The sequence below is a fragment of the Trachemys scripta genome, chromosome 10 (genome assembly GCF_013100865.1).
Source record: "Trachemys scripta elegans isolate TJP31775 chromosome 10, CAS_Tse_1.0, whole genome shotgun sequence".
Classification (NCBI taxonomy): Eukaryota; Metazoa; Chordata; order Testudines; family Emydidae; genus Trachemys; species Trachemys scripta.
Genome location: NC_048307.1, coordinates 12,693,055 through 12,716,197, shown reverse-complemented (window position 1 = coordinate 12,716,197; position 23,143 = coordinate 12,693,055). Strand labels below are relative to the sequence as shown.

The window sequence follows — 23,143 nt, the reverse complement described above, 5'->3', positions numbered from 1 at the left end:
GGGGGGGGGGATACTTGGAGGGGGGAAAGGTTTTTGTTTGTGTTCTTTGTTTGGGAGTGCGTTTGCTCTCGGGACTGAAAGGGACCAGGCATCAATCCAGGTTCTCCACATCTTTCTAAACAAGTCTCTCCTATTTCAAACTTGTAAGTAAATAGCCAGGCAAGGCGTGTTAGTTTTCCTTTGTTTTCTCAACTTGTAAATGTACCTTTTACTAGAGTGTTTATCTTTGTTTGCTGTACTTTGAACCTAAGACTAGAGGGGAGTCCTCTGAGCTCTTTAAGTTTGATTACCCTGTAAGGTTATTTCCATACTGATTTTACAGAGATGATTTTTACCTTTTTCTTTAATTAAAAGCCTTCTTTTTAAGAACCTGATTGATTTTTCCTTGTTTTGAGATCCAAGGGGTTTGGATCTTGATTCACCAGGAGTTGGTGGGAGGAAGGAGGGGAATGGTTAATTTCTCCTTGTTTTAGATCCAAGGGGTTTGGATCTGTATTCATCAGGGAATTGGTGAAGGTTTTTCAAGGCTTCCCAGGGAGGGAATCCATTGGAAATGGTGGCAGCGGACCAGGGCTAAGCTGGTAGTTAAGCTTAGAAGTTTTCATGCAGGCCCCTACATTTGTACCCTAAAGTTCGAAGTGGGGATACAGCCTTGACACAGTGTAATTAGGAAGTAGCTGTGAGTGGTAACACAACTTACTGTTACAGTTATCACATGCTTCATTGATGCACCTTTCTGTGATACTAACAACATTGTTGCCTTCAGAACGATACTGTCTGGTAACCGCGCAGAAGTGTCGCCTATAAACAACCAAACAGTGCATCTGGGATCTTCCCAAGCCTCCACTCTAGTCATGTTGTTGATTCCAGGACTGGACAACTGCTCACTAGTGAAATGGCCATGTTGTCTCTACTGTAGAAAGTAATGAATGGCATGTAAATGCAGGACAACATTTTCAAACTCTGGTGCCACAGTGAGGTTCCTAAATCTCTATTTAGGCCCCTATGTCAGGCTGTTATAGAGCTCCTGGTACCATAGTACCTGAGTGTCTCACAATCCTTAAGCATATTCCTCCCCACTAAACCCCCGTGAGGTAGAGCAATGCTGTTATCTGCACTGTACAGAGAGGGAGCTCAGACTACGACATGCCCGAGTCACACAGACAGTCTGTGGTGGAGAAGAGAACTGACCCCAGGTCAAGAGCATTCTAAGCACTGAACCGCCCTTCCTCTCTTGAGTAAAAATGACCTGGTGTTCAGAGATGCGGCACCCACAAAGCTGCACTGACATCACTACATAGGTCCTACAGGAACAAGTGTATTGCTGTTATCTCTATGGGCGGCCTGGGGATCTGTATGTAACTGTGATAGGAACTTGCTGTGGACGTTGCTAAAATATTCCTGATATAAATACATGGATCATTTTTAGCATGGGGCCTGATCCGGCCAGACAGTGGTACTAGGCATGCTGCTTCCCTGCAGGATCAGGCCCTTTTAGTTACCCGGGGAGAAAATCAGGAAAGCTTCTGTCTTTGCAAACTTTCCATCAGCATCAAAAAAGTGGTTGGGGTTAAACTTATTCGCTGTCTCACATGGAATTAGCAGCATCGAGGTGAGCAAAGAATCGTGATTGTTCGTCCCTGGGATACAAACACATTGCTCGTTAGCAGGTGTCAAACTCACAAACTCCGGTTATCTTTGCACATTCAACAAAATAACATTTTGAAGGCTCTGTTTCTGTGATCTTTGCAGAGTCCTTTCCCCAAGCAACCTTCAGCTCTGCCCAGCACTGGTACATCATCTATATTGTGTGGCCTGATCCAACAATTACTTCTCTTTAAGGGCAGCAAAGCAAGGAACCTGCTGCTCACCCCATCTGCAGGCTCCACAGACTTCTTCATAGATTCATAGATTCTAGGACTGGAAGGGACCTCGAGAGGTCATCGAGTCCAGTCCCCTGCCCGCATGGCAGGACCAAATACCATCTAGACCATCCCTGATAGACATTTATCTAACCTACTCTTAAATATCTCAAGAGATGGAGATTCCACAACCTCCCTAGGCAATTTATTCCAGTGTTTAACCACCCTGACAGTTAGGAACTTTTTCCTAATGTCCAACCTAGACCTCCCTTGCTGCAGTTTAAACCCATTGCTTCTGGTTCTATCCTTAGAGGCTAAGGTGAACAAGTTTTCTCCCTCCTCCTTATGACACCCTTTTAAATACCTGAAAACTGCTATCATGTCCCCTCTCAGTCTTCTCTTTTCCAAACTAAACAAACCCAATTCTTTCAGCCTTCCTTCATAGGTCATGTTCTCAAGACCTTTAATCATTCTTGTTGCTCTTCTCTGGACCCTTTCCAATTTCTCCACATCTTTTTTAAAATGCGATGCCCAGAACTGGACACAATACTCCATCTGAGGCCTAACCAGAGCAGAGTAGAGCGGAAGAATGACTTCTTGTGTCTTGCTCACAACACACCTGTTAATACATCCCAGAATCATGTTTGCTTTTTTTGCAACAGCATCACACTGTTGACTCATATTTAGCTTGTGGTCCACTATAACCCCTAGATCCCTTTCTGCCGTACTCCTTCCTAGACAGTCTCTTCCCATTCTGTATGTGTGAAACTGATTTTTCCTTCCTAAGTGGAGCACTTTGCATTTGTCTTTGTTAAACTTCATCCTGTTTACCTCAGCCCATTTCTCCAATTTGTCCAGATCGTTTTGAATTATGACCCTGTCCTCCAAAGCAGTTGCAATCCCTCCCAGTTTGGTATCATCTGCAAACTTAATAAGCGTACTTTCTATGCCAATATCTAAGTCGTTGATGAAGATATTGAACAGCGCCGGTCCCAAAACAGACCCCTGCGCCGGTCCCAAAATAGACCCCTTCATTGGACTTCCTGATTCACTGTTCAAATGCAGTGGTATTCTGGGGTGTCCTCAGCACTCATGCCCCCAAACGCACACTCTACTTCTGAAATGTATGTGCAGGCAGCGAAATCCCCCCTCCCACAAGGCCCAGAGAAGGAAAGATCCTCCCAAGGAGGCAATCATGGTGATGGGTGGCAATATAAAATTCTAAAAGAGATGAGAATGGCTTTCATGCACTCAGATATAGGGATATATTTGCATATGGTTGGTGCTGAGAGAGCAGCAACTAAAGCGACACAGGACACATCTTGTAGGTAGGCAGCATTCACGTGTCCATGTCAAGACCTAATATCAGACTTTCTTTTAAAAGCAAAGTTACAAAGGTGTGAAAGATTAAAACCGAAGAGTGGCTCACTTAGAAACTCTGGCTATTTTAGCATCAGCAGGATGAGCCATTGCAAGGTTGTGGAAGTCATCTCAGTTCCAGCCACGAGGAGGTCAAGCATGGACGCCAGCACGTTTGCATCATGAAAAAGAGGTTTGTTTTCGTCTCCTTTAAAATAAAAACAACAGACGTTAGGGTAAAAAGTCTGAAAGTGATACAGCAGTGGAGCACTTGCATTTACTTTGGCCAGTCAGAACTAGAACCATGTCAGCATGGGAAATGGCACCTAGTCTGCCATGTTTTACAGCTCTCTCCAAGGGCCCTGGGGTTATGAGCCAAAGGTCACCTAATGAAAGCCAGTGGAAAATATTAAAGACACGGGTAAAAGGTTGGAACCCACATAAATAATACGTGTGTGTGTGTATGTGTGAACATAGACTGATCTACCTTATTTTATATACATGTAAACACACACATGCATAATCACACTAGGGGCTGGTCAAAATTTTTCTGACAGAATTTTTTTCCATGGGAAATTCGGCTTTTCCTTAAACGAAATATTTTAGGAAAAGTGTCATCTCCCATGATGCACCATGGCCACATGATGTACCACGTCCCCTTACCAAGAGGGGAGACCATGGGAGATGCAGGCCAACCAGGGAACCCAGCCTTTTGTGGAGAAAGTAAGTTTTAAGCACTCACACTACAACTCCCATGAGGCACTGCGGTGACATTTCAGAACTGAAATATTTCAGTGTTTGGCTAAAATATTTTGTTTTTTGATTTTCACCAAAAAAACGTAAGTTTTCAGCAGAAAAAACATCAATTTTCCAACCACTCCTAATACACACATATAACATTCTCTGTCCTGACACAGCCCATCCCTTGTATCAACCATATACAACAAGGCTTAGCTCTGTCTCTAATGACTGTAGAAACCGGGGGAGCGCTTGAGCCCCATCAGTATTAGTTAAAGGGCTGGGACAGGAATGTTATGCAGGAATTGGAACAAAGCTGGTGGTGAGTAGTATTCGACTGGCTAGTGTGATGTGTATATGTATCGCTACCCTCACCTGGATAAAACTAGAAACCTGTGTGTTATAGGACCTGCACGGCTACCAGCTAAAGGCGTTTCTTGTTTAGCTCAAGCAGCTTAGGGACTATGTGATTTTTGGATCAGGAGGACCTGTGTTTTATTTATGTTGCACCTATGAAGTTCCGAGCGGGCAGCATAGTTATACTGCAAAGTTCCTAAAGGTGGCCACAGTTGTTTTGGTTCTGCTGATCTTTGCTCTACATTTCTGGACTGTAATTTTGGGTTTTACTCCTCGCTGTAGTCTCATGAAATCATTATCTGCTGGTGAAAGCGCTAAGAGAAATGGTATGTTCTCATGAGCAGTGTAATAGGGCACTTTCATCTCTGTGCAAATTGTAAACTGATCTCTATTCCAGTGTCCTTAGGGAGGTATGTGATGGTCTTTAATGCATGGAAAGAATGAGATGCTTTGTTTCTGCCTCTCCAGTAATAAAGGATACCACCCGAGGACAAGTTTTGCACAATTATGTCACATGGCATAGTAAATTCTTTGGGTCAGATTATCCAATTTCTTGCTTTTACTGCAGGGCCAAATTTTAACAGCTTGCAAAGATGTCTGCTGGATGTGAAAGATGTTTAGATAGTGTAATTATTTTCATATATAACTTAGTAGGACATACTCATTAGATAAACTACCCTCCGCGTCTGCATATCCCATTTTAATGGAGCAGTAAAATACCTATTGTTTGATCACTAAGGCATCAATGTAGCTCCTTACATTGTTTTCATGAATATCTTGTCCACGTGTCTTGATGTATTTCCTAAAGACCACACATCCCTCTTCTGTTTTTCTGCATATCATCTTGTGGGGTTTGAAAAGACATCTAAGGAATGGTAGAAATTAAATAACTAAAAACCAAACAAGATCAAAAGAGAAATTAAATGTGCTAATTATATTGCAAAACTAAAGTGTTCTGATACAGAAGCCATCCATACGGCCATCAAAATGACACATTACTGAAGTTTTGTCCTTTTCGGTAACTCAAGCTTTCCATGTATAAAGTGTCTCTTATTAAAGAATCTCTAGAGAAATGAATGGAGCCTATCAGACTCGTCTAGACATAGACTATAAACATTAATTAAAAAATACAATTAAGGGAAAGTCATGGAGAAACTGGTGAAACAATGAAATTACATTTTAAAAGAGGTAATAAAACAAAATCATAAAGCATCACACTTAAGGGGGAAACCCCCACAAAAAATCTTAAGAGACAAATGTTGTTTTAAAGTTGTTAGATCATCATTTTTAACTTTCACATGAATTATAAATCAATCACACTCAATTACCCAGCAACATTAAATTTCACATCGCAATAAACCGTTTCATTTTATACACCACATTGCTATGTTATAACAAACCAGACTCCAAATAAAAATCACAAATCTCATGATCCACCTTTTGCTAACTGGTTATAATTTTTGCTGTTTGCTGCAGAATCCAAGCCGGCAGCAAACAAAAAACAAATCCAAGAAAAATGGAAGTTTCTAATCTCTTTTGCTGCAACAAATTTTCATACACAGAATAAATTCAGGAGTGCTAATACTCTGTCATAACAGCCATTTAGAAGACGGTCTCCATACTAACACAGCAAAGATGTGAACTGTTTCTTCTAGTCTTCATACCAAAGTATTAAACTTAACATTAGCTCCTTGACTGTGATTGAAAGTTTAGTTAAATCCAGACAGAATGCACTTTTTGTGCTGCCAAAGTTACAGGAAATGGAAGCACCCACAGCAAGGTGTATTGTGGAGTAATACAACCTGCATTCACTACTCTGAGACCTTTATCAGGATCTTAAAGGTGACCAACAGATTCAAAATGCCAAATCCCAATAACATGTGCCAAATTGCCCCAGTAGCGAGACTAAGAGACTAAGAAAATCAATTACTTTGGGGCACTCGCACAATATTCAGCAACAAGTAAATCTTCCTATTTAGAAACAGGTCAACCATTCAATAGTTTTACTAGTATTTTTTAAAAAGGAAGAAACTCTGATCGCCACTTTGTGGCCTGTCTCTTCTGTCTCAGACTGTCATGCCCCTTGCTCAGTGCTTAGCGCATTCTCCGTCGGCACTTAACAAATAAGAGTACTAATAAAAAGAACAGATTGGCAGAATCCCACACAAGTCTTCCACCAAAGTGTTATGCTCTTTTTTGAGAAACAAAGGGCAGGAAACTTTTTCTAGGATTGCTGGAAAATGCTGAAGGAAGGACAAGGCCCAATTTAAGATTCTAACCCTACAATCCTATCTGTGTTTGTGGATTCCATTCACTTGGAGAAAAGTTGGAATCACTGGGAAATGTTCGGTTCTTTTTTTCAGATTAGATGCATGTGAGTCCTTATCCTGCAACTGGATCGGTGTGTGGATTCCATTGACATACAGAGCAGAGTCCCGTGAACCTTCAAAGAATTCCACTGACGTCCATGGAACCCACCCACCTTGATCCATTGGCAGGACTGAGGCCTAAATTATCTTGGCATCAATCTGAAAAAGTATCAAGCACTTTCAATTTAAATTAAGGCTGCATCCATCTCTCCACTGAAGAGGCATCCATCAGCCTCACAGTTATTGCTATCACGTGATATCTTCAGTTTGCTATAAGAATCTGCTTTGCAGCTAGCAGTAATACATGCATTTGTGTTTCATGAATGAGGAACAAACAAACAAACCAAACCAAACCAGAGAACCTTAAGTTTAACTTTAGGTTCAATATCCAAAAGAATCACCAAAAAAACCATCAGTGTTAAGTCTGCATGACCCACCAATGCAGACAAGACATTAGAAGCAATATTAACACATGAAACATATGGAAATCAAAGAAGGATCGTAACTTCATCTCTTTACAGAGCAACAAATGTTGGGTCTTTATAATTGAACCTGACCCCACACAGCATACAAGGTGACGTTGGTGGGAGCAGTGTTAAATGATCTTATTTTAAAACAAACAAAAGCACAAACATACTCATCATTCCATAGCTGGACAACACAGTGGTCTGTACAGCAGTGCTGTAAATCAACATGAAACCATGAAGACTAGAAATAAGGCATAAAGTTTTGAGAGTGAGGGTAATTAACCATTACAACAATTTACCAAGTGTTGTGGTGGAGTTTCTATCCCAGATAATTTTTAAATCAAGTTTGGATGTCTCTTCTCAAAGATCTGCTCTAAGAATTATCTGGGGGAAGTTCTATGGCCTGTGTTATACAGAAGACGAGACTAGATGATCACAATGGTCCCTTCTGGCCTTGGAATCTATGAATCTATGAGACATTTAATCTACAAATTCCCACCTCAACTTTGAAGATTTGGTCATCATAATAAGAAAATGAAACTCTTCAAGAAATCTTCCTTCTATCCGTTTATTTTTTTAACCTATTCCGAGATCCCGCATATTTGCTATGGTGAATCTATGTCATTCTCCCTAGGTCTCCAGAAAAAAAGAATACACCTCCAGGAAGGATCCCATGTAATGCACTTAGCAGGACTTCTACAATAATATTTATAACATAGTCAAGTTAGCTTTTACACAAGAAACTCATTACAGTAACATCCTTGGGAAATAAGTTGAGAGTTATAAAGAGGAGTTGTACCAATGATAGCAGTCTTAATGCTTTTATTATAGGTGGAACTGGTAGTGGTGCTGATAGTTAAGATTGACACCTGACACTTTTCATTATAAAAAGCAACAGAGGGTCCCGTGGCACCTTTGAGACTAACAGAAGTATTGGGAGCATAAGCTTCTGAAGAAGTGACGTTCTTACCCACGAAAGCTTATGCTCCCAATACTTCTGTTAGTCTCAAAGGTGCCACAGGACCCTCTGTTGCTTTTTACAGATTCAGACTAACATGGCTACCCCTCTGATACTTTTCATTATCAGGCCCTCTTTTCAGTTGCTTATAACTTTGCCAAACTAAAATTTCAGGCTGAAGTTTTCCTTGCTGCATGACTGCTTCTGGCTGCATTTTTCTGGGGAAGTTTCAGATTCAACAGTTCAGATGTTTCAGAGAACGAGATAAGGGGAAAATATGTTGTTTTGTTATGTTAAAAAAAACCCTTACAACTGTTTGAGAAATTCTAGCAGCTCCATGTTTTAGGAAACAGACTTGACAGGAGAGCTGCCCTTCTAGCAAAGATATGCCTTTTGCTGTCCCCATGAAAACAGCCCCAGATTTGGCCTACACCGGCCACCCCAACATACTCCAGCCCCTCATAGCTCCTACATACATCCTACAAACCAAGCAAACACTGGAAATTCTAGCTTAGCTGCCTCCATACGCCCACTCATGTCCTGACATATCCAGATACAGTAGAACCTCAGACTTACGAACCCCTCGGGCATGTTCGTAAAACGTTGTCGTTGTTCTTTCAAAAGTTTACAGCTGAACATTGATTTAATACAGCTTTGAAACTTGACTAAGCAGAAGAAAAATGCTGTTTTTAACCACCTTAATTTAAATGAAACAAGAACAGAAACAGGTTTCCTCACTTTGTCCATTTTTTTAAACTCCCCCCCACTTTTTTTAGTGGTTTATGTTTAACACAGCACTGTACTGTATTTGCTTTTCTTTCTTTTTTTTTTGGGGGGGGGGTCTTTGTTGCTCCCTGATTGCGTACTTCTAGATCCAAATGAGGTGTGAGGCTGACCAGTCAGTTTGTAACTCTGAGTTTCTACTGTAGCGCGATCCAGTGTGTTGAAACAGGCCAGGCCTAACAAGACAGTTACAATACAAATTACAACGTGTGATCCTTTAGCAGGCTGCCAGGATAGCTGTAGTGTAGACTAAGGACTGCTGAATTAGCAGGGCTGTAGTACCTCAGTCTATCACAAGAGGATACAAGAGAGTCAAACCTATGCTTATTTATTCAAATAAAAGAGTTAAGTGTAAGCTTGGCTACCGTGATGTGAATTAATATCATTCAGCAAATGACTTACATACACTAAAGCAGGCCTAACAAATTAAACAACATTCTGAGTTCATATAAAGAAACCAATAACAATAATATTCTCTATTAATCAGCCGTGATAAACTGAATTGCCCAGACCATCTGAACAGCGGAGTGGGGTGCATGTACATTATTAAGCAATAAAATGTGGTATGCCTTAGCTAGATTTCAGATACTAGGTAGTAAGAGTTCTCTGAAAGGTAACTGGAAGGCTCACAGGCCTGATCCTGTTATGCCTTATGATCCAGGCACCAGCAGAGCAAGCACGTGCCTGGGGCGGCACATGCTAAGGGGCGGCATTCTGTCCATTCTTGGGGCGGCAGAGTCCGGGCAGCTTTTTTTTTTTTTTTTTTTGCGCTTCAGCAGTTTGGGCGTTTTTTTGTTTTTTTTTTGTTTTGCTTGGGGCAGCAAAAATGGTAGAGCCGGCCCTGCTTACGATGATGTAAATAATGAAGTAAGTCAATGGAGTTACATCAATGTAAAACTAGTGAGAGATCAAAATTAAGCCTTGGATGTCTTGTGAGACAAGACCAAGATCTGGCAATCTCAGCCATCTAAGGCCCAGTCTATGCTGAGAGCACGTCTCTATGACACCTCGGTGCACTGCAAGCTAGGGTGTGAATCTACAGCACTCCAGCATGTCACACGCTAACTGTCCATGGGGACTCTATGCATGTGCACTGAAAGTTCTCTAACCTTTAGAGTGCAGCACCAGGCTCCACACAGACAGACACTGCGCAGCTCACCGGCGCGAGGTAGATTTACACCCTGCTTGCCACCCAAAAACTCGTTGTCTAGACATTCTCTGAGATTTTACCCACCAGTGCGGATGTCCCAGTGCAAACTTGCAGGGTGCATACAGTTTACCCCAGTGCAGTGTTTTGCACTAGTGCAGCTCGCCAGAACCTGGTTTCAGATGGCACTGAAACTTTTATTTACATTGTAACAAAAGCAGCTCACAGGGAAATTATTTCAGCTCATTTGGTGAAAATAAAATTGCAGCTGATGCTTCACCTACTGCACAGCGTGTGGTTTTGTAAACTTTCATGATGAAATCCTTTAGCTCCTTTATGGGGATTTTCTATTTCACGTCAGTTATTTGTTAATGCCTTAAAAGCCTTCTGGCACTGCAGCTGTCACATTGCTTTTAAAATGCCACAAGCCCTATATAAAATGTATTACATGAACTGTCATGGAAAGGAAATGTCATGTGTGAAAAGTGTCTGTCTGTGAAAGCGCGAGCATTCAGATACTGTGATGTGCATCAACTGACAAGGTAATTGGAAGACCAGCAACTGACGAAGAGCCCAGTTCTGACACCTTTTCTCCTGCTGAGTAGTCCCTTACAACATGAGTAGATGTATACATTTCTGAAGGACAGCTGACATAGTAAAGCACTTCGCAGGAGTAAAGATAGCAGAATGGGGCCTGTAGGTCCTGATTCGGCAAAAGACTCGCACGTGTACTTAACTTTAAGCACAAGTAGTCCTGTTGATATAGGACCACTCATGTGCTTAAAGTTAAGCATGTGTGTAAGTCTTTGTAGGACTGGGGCCTCAAAGATTACCAGAACATTTTCAAACCTTTAAAAATGTATTACATTTTTTAAAACCACATTTTGGCACTGCTTAGTCCCTTTTGAATTGCAGCAAGTGATAGAATTTTAAATCAGCAAATGTTTATACACTTCTACCCCGATATACTGCGACCCAATATAATACGAATTCGGATATAACGCGGTAAAGCAGCGCTCTGGGGGGCGGGGCTGCGCACTCCGGCAGATCAAAGCAAGTTTGATATAACGCGATTTCACCTATAACGCGGTAAGATTTTTTGGCTCCCGAGGACAGCGTTCTATCGGAGTTGAGGTATATTTATAGTAAGATACATTGAAAATAAATTAATTATCTGACCTTCCTTAGTGATTTATCAGGCCTTTTCATATCCAGCAACTGCAGGCTACCAATGATCAGAAGAAGAGGGGGACCAGGAGGCAAATTTAAAGGTAGTTGAAAAATAGGCTGCAGCGAATGAAAGCAGCACACCCAGCAGACAAATAATGGCAGGATCAAAAAGTAGAGCCATTAGAAGACCCATGATTAGCTGCTGCTTAGCTTTGGTGAGCAAGGAGAAAAGCTGGTTGAAGAGTTCTTAGAAAGTGGTTATTGATGTCAGGTTTTTGCACACTACCTTAAAGTTGGAATTTAACTCATCCTCTCTTCACACACTGAGATCATGAGCTAACTTAGCAGGTTGCAAAAAGTAGTCTGAACACAACTAAAAGAGGCTTAAAACTACAAACTCGCAGAATGGAGATATGGGAAAGGCTTCCTTCATTCCCAGAGACTAGTGCAGAATTGTTCTGTCTGCTCTCTGCTGCAGTAAACTGTCCAGCATCTGTGGCTCTACTTCTTCCCCCACAGACTCTCACACAGTCTAAATAGCTTTACTGTAAGGAGATATTTCCTGATGGCAGCCTAAAGTTTTTCTTAAAAACAACGAGGAGACCTTGCGGCACCTTAGAGACTAACAAATTTATTTGGGCATAAGCTTTCGTGGGCCCAAATAAATTTGTTAGTCGCTAAGGTGCCGCAAGGACTCCTCGTTGTTTTTGCTGATACAGACTAACACGTCTACCACTCTATAAAGTTTCCCTTGCTCATTTTCATCCCATTATATCTAATTGGTCTTTTCCAGAACCATAAACAATTCTTCCTCTTCCTTAATGTGAAGTCACCTCTACACACTGTCCTCCATAGATTCTACACATGCTTTGCAAACATTAGCCCCACAACAGCCCTGAGAGGTAGGTAAGCATTATTTGTTGTATTGCCCACCGGACGAGGCTGAGGGTATGTCTATAGTGCAGTTAGACTCCTATGGCTGGCCTATGGCAGCTGCCTCCGGCTCGTGGGACTCGGGCTAAGGGGCTGTTTCATTGCCATGTAGGTATTTGGACCTAGGCTGGAGCCTGAATTCTGGGACCCCATGAAGTGTGAGGGTCTTCAGGTCTGAAGAAGAATCCTGTGTAAGCTTGAAAGCTCGTCTCTCTCACCAACAGAAGTTGGTCTAATAAAAGATATTACTTCACCCACCTTGTCTCTCTAAACTTTTTTAAAGGGATACTACCCTGTACGTATGCCCTACGTTTTAAGCACAAATGGGAAAATACCATTTGTCACCTTCTGATGACTTTCTACAGGAAAAATATTTTGCATCACCCTGTTATGATGTAATGAAACTGTGTCAGTCTGGATGATATTTTGGGATGGTTCCAAGGTCCTGCAAGCTTCACTTTTACATCATGGGACTTTTCCTTAAAATCAGGACCATCCCACATAAATCGGTGACAAATAGCGTGGGAACTCAGTGCTTTGAAATATTACATCACGAACCCATTCCACTTGTGTTGTAAATGACAGTGTTTTCTAGTGGTTAGAGCAAGAGACTAGGAGTCTGGATATTTGGGTTCCGGTCCTTACTTGAACAATGACTTTGTATCTGATGCTTAGCGACTCACGTCAGCACTCTGTATTGCCCTGCCTGCTCTGGGAATGAAGCAGGGTTGTGTAGTGAATGAGGCTGTGGTCTGCAGGACCCCAGCCTAATCTGGGGCTTGACACAACTCCCATTGAACTGATTCAACTCCTACTCTTTGTAAAACATGTAGCCATTTTTGAAAGACGCTTTGAGATCCACAAATAAAACACGGTAAGTGCAAAGTATTACTAATAATTGTCATTTTACAACATTAGAGTTGCTAAGAGCAGTAGGTTGAGAAATGCCAACCTTAGACTGAAAACGTATTTCTAATTATTTAATGGAAGGGACTAATGGAGCAATCAGATTAACTAACCAACAGTCACCCATCTGTGAACCTATTACCCTCCCTGCCTTCTCCCATAGCTACATGCACTAGGAGGAAAGACGGATCACTACACACAGGGTGAAATAACCCATGAAAAAGACAAAGCTGAGCAAAGATCAGAATATCTCCTTCAACTGGCGTTAAATACATTTTCACACAGGGATTTAAGTTAAATATTAAATCAGAAAAAATTAAACTTTACCTGGAAGTCAATGACCCTCATGAAAAATTAAACACTGGCAATTACTTCAGAGCCAGGCCATTGACAGAGATGCTGGGAATGTCAAAGACGGTGAGGCACAGAAAGAGAAGCCTGCCAGACACGCTGGATCAAATCCAGCCCAGGCCAGTAGTGACGGAAAGTCATTGTCATCTGACAGCCATTCCATGGCCTGTGTGTCTTGCGTGTGGAGATCAGCTTCTTTTGGCCGTAATTGTCTCAGCAGGGCTGATAGGCCAACAGAAACTTAACTACTTTCTCTCGCCCTTTGGGACGTTCCCTCCAGGTCAGAGTTGGGGACATGGTCCATTGGCAGAGATGCTGCATTTTGCACTGTATCATGTGGATAAATCAGTCTCCAGTAGCATCCCTCTGGCACTTTTCAGGAGCCCTAAATCCACAACATGTAAAATAACCACAAACAATAAACCAGACAAGGCAGGACATGAGAGTTTGGAGGAGCAGGCAGTTTAGTGGCATGGCTGATGCTCTCTAGACACTCAGATGAGTCCACCGAGTACACAATCGAATTCTGGCTGGGGGGTGTTAGTTTTCGCCATGTGTGCAGCATTTTGCAAGTGCTGCCTTTTCTGAGCTCTCCTTGGCTTTGCATAAGTCTTTAGAAATCAATATAGAATTGAATTTCACATGAAGAGGAAAATAAACTGGGCGAAAGGAGCCTCCGTTAGAAATCAAGCTCTTCCTCATCTCTTTTTAGGTCATATAATTTGTATCGATTTCCTTAAAGTGAGAACAAAGAATGTATACAGGGGAAAGTAACATTTCATCCCTTTCCCTAACAGACCTGCTCAGCTTCTTCCAATCTGACACTGCTCTGAGCAGATGTGGCGTTACTTTAGAAGCCCAGGTCTCAAAAGTGCTCTTCTCATTTTGTACTCCCTCCAAAGGCTTCCGAATCCCCTCCTAATCCTGATGCTCCTTCTGCCATTGTCCCCACCAATTCTCTGGGCCAATCCCACCTGTAGGGTATTTTGAGCATGAGTCAATCTATGCATTTAAAAAAAAAAAAAAAAAACTCATCCCGCCCATCTGCCATGCCCCCAAACCTCAATCCCGCCCATCTGCCATGCCCCCAAACCTCAATCCCGCCCATCTGCCATGCCCCCAAACCTCAATCCCAATCTCTATCTGGAGTTTAATTATGAATAAATACCACATATAGAAAACCAACATCTTTTCTCTCTCTTCCTTCGAGCTGGAGATTTCTACTCCAATGAATCCTTTCTAAACTCCATCGCCTCCCTATACTGATGATCTCTCTGCATCCATGCCTGTGAGCAATCTTCTCCCTGTTACATTGTATTCGCCTCTGTAGGCAGCTCTTTGGAACAGGGACATGGGTGGTGGGTATCATAGGCTGGGGGAGGCTGAGCATCCCCAAACAGCCCAGCATGGCCCCATCCATGCGCCACCCACCTGGTGCTCCGGGCCTAGGGTTGGGGGTGCTGGGACTATGCCACCTACCCGGCGCTCTGGGGCTGGGCTTGGGGGGTGCTGCAGCCACGCCACCTGCCCAGAGCTCGGGCTAGGGGTGCTGGGGCCGCATGCCTGGGGCTCCGGGACAAGGGACTAGAGTGGGGAGGCCGGCGGCTGTGGTGGGGGTGCTCTGGGATCTGGGGGGGTGGGGTGGAAAAGAAGGGGGAGAGGATGGGCCTTGGGCAGAAGGGAAGGGGCCGGGGACTAGCCTCCCCCAAGGGCCAGTTCACCTGCTGCCCATGGGCAGGGAGGGTGGTTTACCAGTAAGCTTGGCTGCCATCTATGGAATGATAAAAACAACACTATTTCTAGCATTTGTTCTCCAAAGATTTCAAATCGTGTTCCAAATATCAATTCATCCTCAAAACCTCCCCAGGAGGCAGGTGGCTGTTAGATGCCTTTCACAGACCAACAGACAGATTTACATCCAACTCACACAAGAAAGCACAGGCAGAATCAGGAATAGCACCCAGGGCTCCTACCCCCACAGTCCCAAGCTGTTATATAGCTGAGTTACTAGATGTGCACTAAAAAATCCAGCACCCCCTCACAGCTTGAAGGACGGATGTGTTTGCCTTGCTGTGCTAGCTTACAAGTTGGTTGAGACAACGGTGTCAGGCCTATAGGCAAGGCAAGCACTTGGTTTTAGGGGGCCCTGTGCAAACTGGGACATACAACACTCTTCTTGTGACTGGGCTTCCCAGTTTCCACATGCCCACTGCTAAGTGAACTCAAGGCTGTAGAGGTGTACAGATGGGAGCTTGTACTCCAGGAAGGTAATAAGTGAAGCAGGAAATGGGGCTAGTTAGTGCATAACTAGCTTGTAGTACTAGTGTCAAACTGCAGATAGACAAGGAAGGAGCTGAGAGAGACGGGGGGAGTTGAAGGCCAATGTGATGTGGGTGGTCTATTGGAATGTCTAATGCTGGCACTATCAGCTGTTTGGTGGTTGGGCTCTGTGCCCCTGGCAGCCACCACAGCTTATAAGTTTCCAAATAAAACGTTCAAGACCATTTACGATTATTTTTCTTTCAAACTATGTTTTGAATGTTATTTTGAACGGCCCATTGAACAGCATGAGCACCCGTGGCGCCTTCTCTTGGAACCTTAATTAACACCTGCCATCAGCTGGGACTCAAACGAGCACAGAAAAGCTGATTCGTCACCCTTAATTTATCTCATTGTAGCTAGAGCGGGGCCCAATCCAGAATTTTGGATTCCTCAAAGAAGTTCTATTCCACCTCTTAGGTAGCTACTACAGCACACACAGCGCCAAACTACTTTTGATTATGGAAATTAGTAGGTGCATTCCAGTCCTTAAACTTTAAAAAAGCAACGACTTCTTGCTAATAGGCTAGAATTGATGCCACTTAATGTAGACTCTTCTCCATAAATAGGGCTCAAGGACGTGAGTTATTATTGGGAGGGTTTGATGGGGTTTTTAGTTTTGATTTTGCCAGTAGTTAACTAAAAGAAAGTAGAAGCTCAAGGGCCAGAGTTGCATACCAGTTCTCCAGTTTCCTTGTAATGCTTTCCAGAATAAAACCATCATTTTCTTTAGCATCTCTGTGATGCCCTTGGGTCCATGGGTCAGCTCAGCCTTGATGAATGATAGCACATCATTCTTTATGTAAACGTTAAGTGAACTCTAGTAAGAAGGATGTTATTGTCTCCATTTTACAAATGGGGATTTTCAGAAAGAAAGGTGAAGTGACTAGTAAAAGACCACACAAGTCAGGGTTAGAACTCAGGATACCTTCCAATAGACACTCTACAGAATTAGGTTGCATTGTAAAATCACCAACTGGGACTGATGTCCCAGGGGATAATAAAATAAGCTAAGCTGTCACGAATAGGTACATTTTGCCAAATGGGAAGAACGTAAAACATGTCCTGGAGTCTCTAAACTATTCCATGTGTCAATGTCCCTGAACCTGGCCAGATTACATGACAATGAGAACTTCACAGAAGGGAGCAATGTTTTCCCTTTTTATCTCAGAAAGATTAATTTTTAATCAATGACTTCAAGTTAAACTGTATCAAATTTAGAAGTCCAAATAAACAGTGTGTACAATTACCAAGTCCAAAGCAAGCAAACAAGGGGCTTATCTGCCTTTCCATAGGATCCTAACAATTTCCAAAATTTCTCCCCTCTTCAGTGTGCTTTCAGGTCCCGCCAGAGCCTTCAGGAAACAGGCATTAAATCAAACAATGTTTGCTTCATAAAGTGTTAGCTTGCAAAAACGGAAATTGTCATAAAATGCATGGGCTTGGTCTGGTAAAAAAAACTGTGCGTTAATAATGCTTGCTCATTTGGTAATAATATTGTAATCCTCACAAAATTCAGAAACATTTCCGAATTTTTCCATGGAATTTTGAAAGTTGCATCACCATTACCATTTTCACATTTTTTCTGAATTGGTCAAAATAGAAAAGGTGAAAATGTTGCCTGTGAAGAATAGTCTTTTGCCATCATATCAATGGTGAACATTTTGACACAAACATAGAAACTTCTTTAAAATGTGCTGAAATGTGGGACCTTCTAACCAGGAATTAGAATCTCTTTTCACTGCTCTAGAGCCCTTAAGTCAGGAGATGATGGGAAACAAAGCTAGAAACAATCATTGTATCGTACACAGTATAGTTTTAAGCTTATGATAAGGTAAACCTAGCTGTCAGAATAAAGTCTTAGGAGTCATTGTTAAAACGTTTGCACTTTTTATAATGCAGAGCGATTTCATAATCACCATAAAATATTCTAAGCAGAAGTTACTGAGTCATTTTCACATTTCTTGAGTGATGGTCACTCACAACCAGAACGGGACAAAACTACACAACTTAGCCTGACTATTACCCCAAATCCATGAGCCACCAGGTGTCACTCCCACATCACTACTGAATTATTCAACAGTGGCTACAAGATGTGTGTCTTACAGCAAGCCACCACTTAATTCCAAAATTGAAGAAATCCTGAGCGCTTAGACTGTGTGTAGCTACCTACAACGATTCAACAGACATTCCCTTTTCTCTTCATCCAGTTTACCCAGGCCTCTTCGGAATGGGGTGATTTTGAGAGGGGAGTTCAGAAAGAGTTGAATCCTGGGATGAAAAGCTACTTTTGGGCATGTGTCCACAACTGCCATTTGGCCTGATTCTGTCCCTCATAGACTCATAGACTTTAAGTTCAGAAGGGACCATTATGATCATCTGGTCTGACCCCCTGCATGTTGCAGGTCACAAAGCCGTCCCTACCCTTTCCCTTGACTCTGCTGTTGAAGTCCCCAAATCCTGTGGCTTAGTGACTTCAAATGGCAGAGAACCCTCCTGCTAGCGATCCCTGCCCCATGCCATTAGTTTAAATGTGAATGAGAGTAATTCCATTGCCTTCAACAGGAGGATAACCACTCAGCATTTTGCAGGAGGCAGTATTACAAATACCAGCTTCAATAACATTAACTTACTCTTCCAAATCTAGGGTTCAGAAAGTGCCCACTGGCAAAATGAAATGGACTGACCCCTTTGTTCATGTACATAATTACACCTGCTAATATTTTTGGTACGCACAATGCACAGGTTAGCTGATATGGTGGAACTCTGCCAAGAATATTCAGTGACTATGGCTAAACTTGGTCTTCTTTATTCATGTGCGGATTTGGCCCATAATTTGCAGTATTACACCTCTACCTCGATATAACGCCACCTGATATAACATGAATTCGGATATAACGCGATAAAGCAGCGCTCCGGGGGGGCGGGGCTGCGCGCCCCAGCTGATCAAAGCAAGTTCGATATAACGCGGTTTCACCTATAATGCGGAAAGATTTTTTGGCTCCCGGGGACAGCGTTATATCGAGGTAGAGGTGTATTGTTCTTTCTTAGCCACACTAGAGAAGGTGGTTAGGTATCATAACCTCCCATAAAAGGGGCTTGCTTTCTAACAGTTGTCCATATAAGTGATAGGAGCATTAACTGTGGATTTTCTGTAGAGTGAGATGCAGCTGAATTTCAAAATCCAGTTTCCGTTGTGGAAGCAGAAAAAGAACTGACAGGAAGGGGATACAATGCATGACAGTTCGTTACCAAAAGTTAGGCTAACTGTAACCCTAATAACGCGAGATTTGTAGAAGCAAGGAATGTGTGAAGCGAGCGGAAAAGAACTGTGTAAGAAGTTGCTGCGACCTTGTGTAAATAATATGGAATGTAGACTAAGAGTCTACATTAGTGAGCAAAACAAGATATCAAAATGACCTATGTATAAACAAAATGCAACTGTTGCTCATTATTGTCTGTAACAAAAGGTATAAATGCTTGCTGTAATTGTTTACTTGTTGAGAGACCTGCTTAGCTCTCTCTCTTTGCGCAATTGTGAGAGTTAATAAAGCATCTGACTTGCTATACCTAAACAAATAGTGAGAACTCTGTTTTTCTCCGACAATTTGGGGGCTCGTCCGGGATGGCAACGCCCGCAGAGGCACCGGCAGCTGCTACGGATCGTTCCCCTTTGAACCTCATGGCGCCACAATAGAGGTAGGAGACCTTTTGAAATCTCTATTGGGGTGTCGGAGGAGGACTGTCCGTGGGGCCGTCTGTCCCTGTTGGGCTCACGCCATCCGAACTTATTGACTGTGCAGCAAGGTCAGATGCTGAGCGGCTTAGGGGAATTGTTGCCGCCCCCTGTATGCATATGCTAGGTGCATAGGGTTTGCACCTGTGTTGAGGGGTTGTTACCGCCTCAGGAGGGGTTTTTACCGCCTCGAGTGATGCATCGAGGTACTTGGGAATAGTACCTGGAGGTACTTGGGAATAGTACCTGGAATAAGGCCTTGGAGTGTGTGTGTGTGTGTGTGTGTGTGTGTGTACACCAGTGTGAATTGAGTGTTACCGGAAGACGCCCAGAGTACTCTGCGAAGTCTTTTGGCTCGTGACCAGAACTACTCTAACGCAAGCCCGGTAACTAGAGGATCTTTTAGGAGATCCGACCCACGGTGGGCTAACTCGGCCTGGCATCGTCCGGCGAGGAGGCTACCTGGGTCTAGGAGTGTGTGAACCCATCTTCCCTCCCCTTTTCCTCTCCGTGTGAGCCACTGACAGTCTGATCATCTCACTGGATGCAACAGAGTAAGCGGCGCCATCTCTCTGAGACTAGCCGACGTTTACTCTGGTTGTCGTGACTCTTCATGTTCCACATGAGGGTTTGCTATTATTGGATACTGAGTCTGTGTACAGCCTGTAAAAATACATGAACAACATAGAGCTGAGACAAACCCAAAGGAACGGACCATGGCATTGCTGGCTACTCTAGTTTAAAAGAGGAATGGGCCACGTGGCTAAAGTGTCCCTTGGTACAAATGGATTCACCACTGCATTCTGGCAATGTATCGAATGCTTTAATTTATGTTTGATTACACCATCCCACAGGGCTGTGAATTACTCAAATTTCATGATTTGGTTAAAATGCCAACATATTTTCAACTCCCAGCTTCAAGTCAGTGGTACATTGGAAGAAAGGATACTTTCTAGAATACAACGTCTTATAAACATTGGTTTGATGACTATCATACCAGAATCGCTTTTGGCATCTTTAAACATAGTAATCACAAAGTATTTTGAACAGTAGCCTACAGCTATTGAATAATCTTTAATCTCAGAATAGAAGCAAACCTCCTCCTCTCTTCTGTCCTGGTCTTTTGGGCATTCTGAGGTTACGGTGGTTCTTTCTGGTTTCCTTTTCCGTATTTAGCAGGCATGTCCCATTTAGATACCAAGTCTCTGATCTGAGTCCCAATCCACCAGTTTATTCTGCAAGGAAAAGAGTCAAAAGGACAAAATATTAATGGGAAGGTTTCAAGGAGGATAGGCTTTATCTGTTTGCATTTACATTTTTAATAAGGTACCATGAACTAGAAGACAGAGGTGGGAAGTAGAAGCCAGGAGACCTGAATTCTATTTGCAGGTCTGCTTTGATTGCTGTGTGACCTTGGCAAATCTTAACTACTTTTCCTCTGTTTCCCTATCTGTAATATAGGGATAATAAAATACACTTCCCCGTGTAAGGCTTGGCATGCTCTTTAGAGGAATGGTGACAAGTACAGTAGAACCTCAAAGCTATGAACACCAGAACTGGACACTGAAATTAATTTGCAAACTGGACTTCTTCAACAAAAAACTTCAAAAACAGACTTCAACGAGAAACTGCAGAACTGTAATTAATTTGCCAAATGGACACCATCAAATTAGGCCTGAATAAAGACGGGGAGTGAATGGGTCACTACAAAAAGTAATTTCCCCTCTGCTGATACTCACACCTTCTTGTCAACTGTTGGCAATGGCCGACGTCCACCTTGATTGCATTGGCCTCACGACAAAAATAACGTTCCCTCTCTTGATATTCACCCCTTCTTGTCAACTGTTGAGAATAGGCCACTTCCACCTTAATTGAATTGGCTTCATTAGCACTGACCCCCCACTTGGTAAGGCAACTCCCATCTTTTCACATGCTGTATATATATACTGCTTACTATATTTTGCAGTCCATGCATCTAATGAAGTGGGGTTTAGCCCACGAAAGCTTATGCCCAAATACATTTGTTAGTCTCTAAGGTGCCACAAGGACTCCTCGTTGTTTTTAATGAAACAATGTCACTGATGTATTCTTGATCTCTTTGCATTAGCAGTTTTGACTTTTGCTTTGTTCAAAGACAGCTGAAATACGATTCAAAATTATTTAGAAAACGAAGAGGGGGCCCCCTGGAGATATTTTATATACATAACAAAGCCATTCAACATTTTCTATGACTCAGCCAATCTCTGTAAACAATTGTCAATATGACTATAGTTTCATAGCCTGTTCTCCGCTATATACTGTTTTTAAAAAATAATAAAGTAATATGATTTAATAAAATGCAGAGTATTATTTCATGACAAATTGCTGCATTGATGGTCACTTTTTGCCTCAATTTTTATTTAAATGTTACAAAAATTTGAAATCCAAACAGCTATCCAGGCTATTTTGAGACTGAGGCCAACTCCTGCATTTAACTGTAAGATTTTATCTAACTTTGAGGAATGGTTTTCGTCCTGGTTTTCAGTACTAATTCACTTGGCTAAACTTTTCCACATATTAATTAGGCTTAACTATAATTTGCTTAGGAACTTCTCCTCCAGGAAGGAAAGCAAGAACACAGGGTAATTCACAGTGTAACATTTGTAATGCAATCATCTGTTTATTGAAGGTTTTTCATCGTTTCGGTACAAAAAGCGCATTGTGGGAAAAAAAATAACCAAGCCTTTAAATTAAAACATGTAGGAGTTTTTCTTCGTTTAGACCCAAGAAAAAACAAAGTTCCTATTTGTAACAGGCAATGAAAGCTACAAAGAGGAGTTTATTAGGGGCAGCTAATATTTGGTTGCATTTATGCAATAGGCTTCACCATTAGACAACTGACCACAAGCTGAGTTCTATGATGCAAGTCAAAGGCATTCACTCAGGCAAAGCTCCTACAGACATCCAGGGAGTTTTGTTTGAATGAGGACTGCAGATTAGGAGTTGATAGCATCCAGGTGCTTTGTGATAAAAACCAGAGTATGGTGACTTGTGGAAGAGTCTTAAAGCAAAACTTCAAAATTTCCCCTCTCCATGCTTTTTAATTGCTTACCTTTTTACCCATCCAGAGAAAAACAAATTTGAAAGCAGACAGATTTCACCCCAGTGTAATCTCCCCTTTTTCCAGTACCAGAGTTATCCCCTTTCCGCCAGCACCAGCTCTTTCTCCATTCACAAGTCATCCACTATCCCTTGTTCTGGCTCTTCACATGAGCATTGGGCAGGCAGCTTATCTCCCCTGTGCTGGCAGCTCCACTTCTGGTAGTGGTGCAAAGTCCACAGGCATGACGAGGTCTGTGAGGTGCGGGAATTATGATCCCACAGAGCAGAGTGAAACTGGAGTTTTGCTCCAGTTTGAACCAATTTAAATCCAGAGCAAAGCTGCTGACTTCAGTTAAGTTACTCCAAGTTCTACTCCAAAGAAGAAAGATGGTCCAATGATTAGGACTCTAGCCTAGGACACTGGGAGCAGGGAATTGAACCCCACTGTCCCATCACAGATTTCCTCTGTGATTTTGGAGAAGTCACTTAGCTTCAGATAATAGCACTTCCCTATCTCACAGGTGTATAGCTGGGATAAATATATTCAATATTGCATAGTGCTCAGATACTGTGGTAATGAGATCCATATATGATCTTAGATTCTGCT

The 23,143-nt window shown here is 42.4% G+C and overlaps 1 long non-coding RNA gene across 1 annotated transcript; it reads right to left on the bottom strand.

Annotated features, from left to right (window-relative positions):
• Window positions 1-1,459: 1,459 nt before the first annotated feature.
• LOC117884155 lies at window positions 1,460-22,678 on the bottom strand. Its single transcript, XR_004647503.1, has 5 exons — window positions 22,547-22,678; window positions 20,553-20,690; window positions 5,076-5,181; window positions 3,292-3,429; window positions 1,460-1,640 (listed from the first exon to the last, which is right to left on the bottom strand). It is a non-coding gene; the product is annotated as an uncharacterized LOC117884155 (long non-coding RNA).
• Window positions 22,679-23,143: the final 465 nt, after the last annotated feature.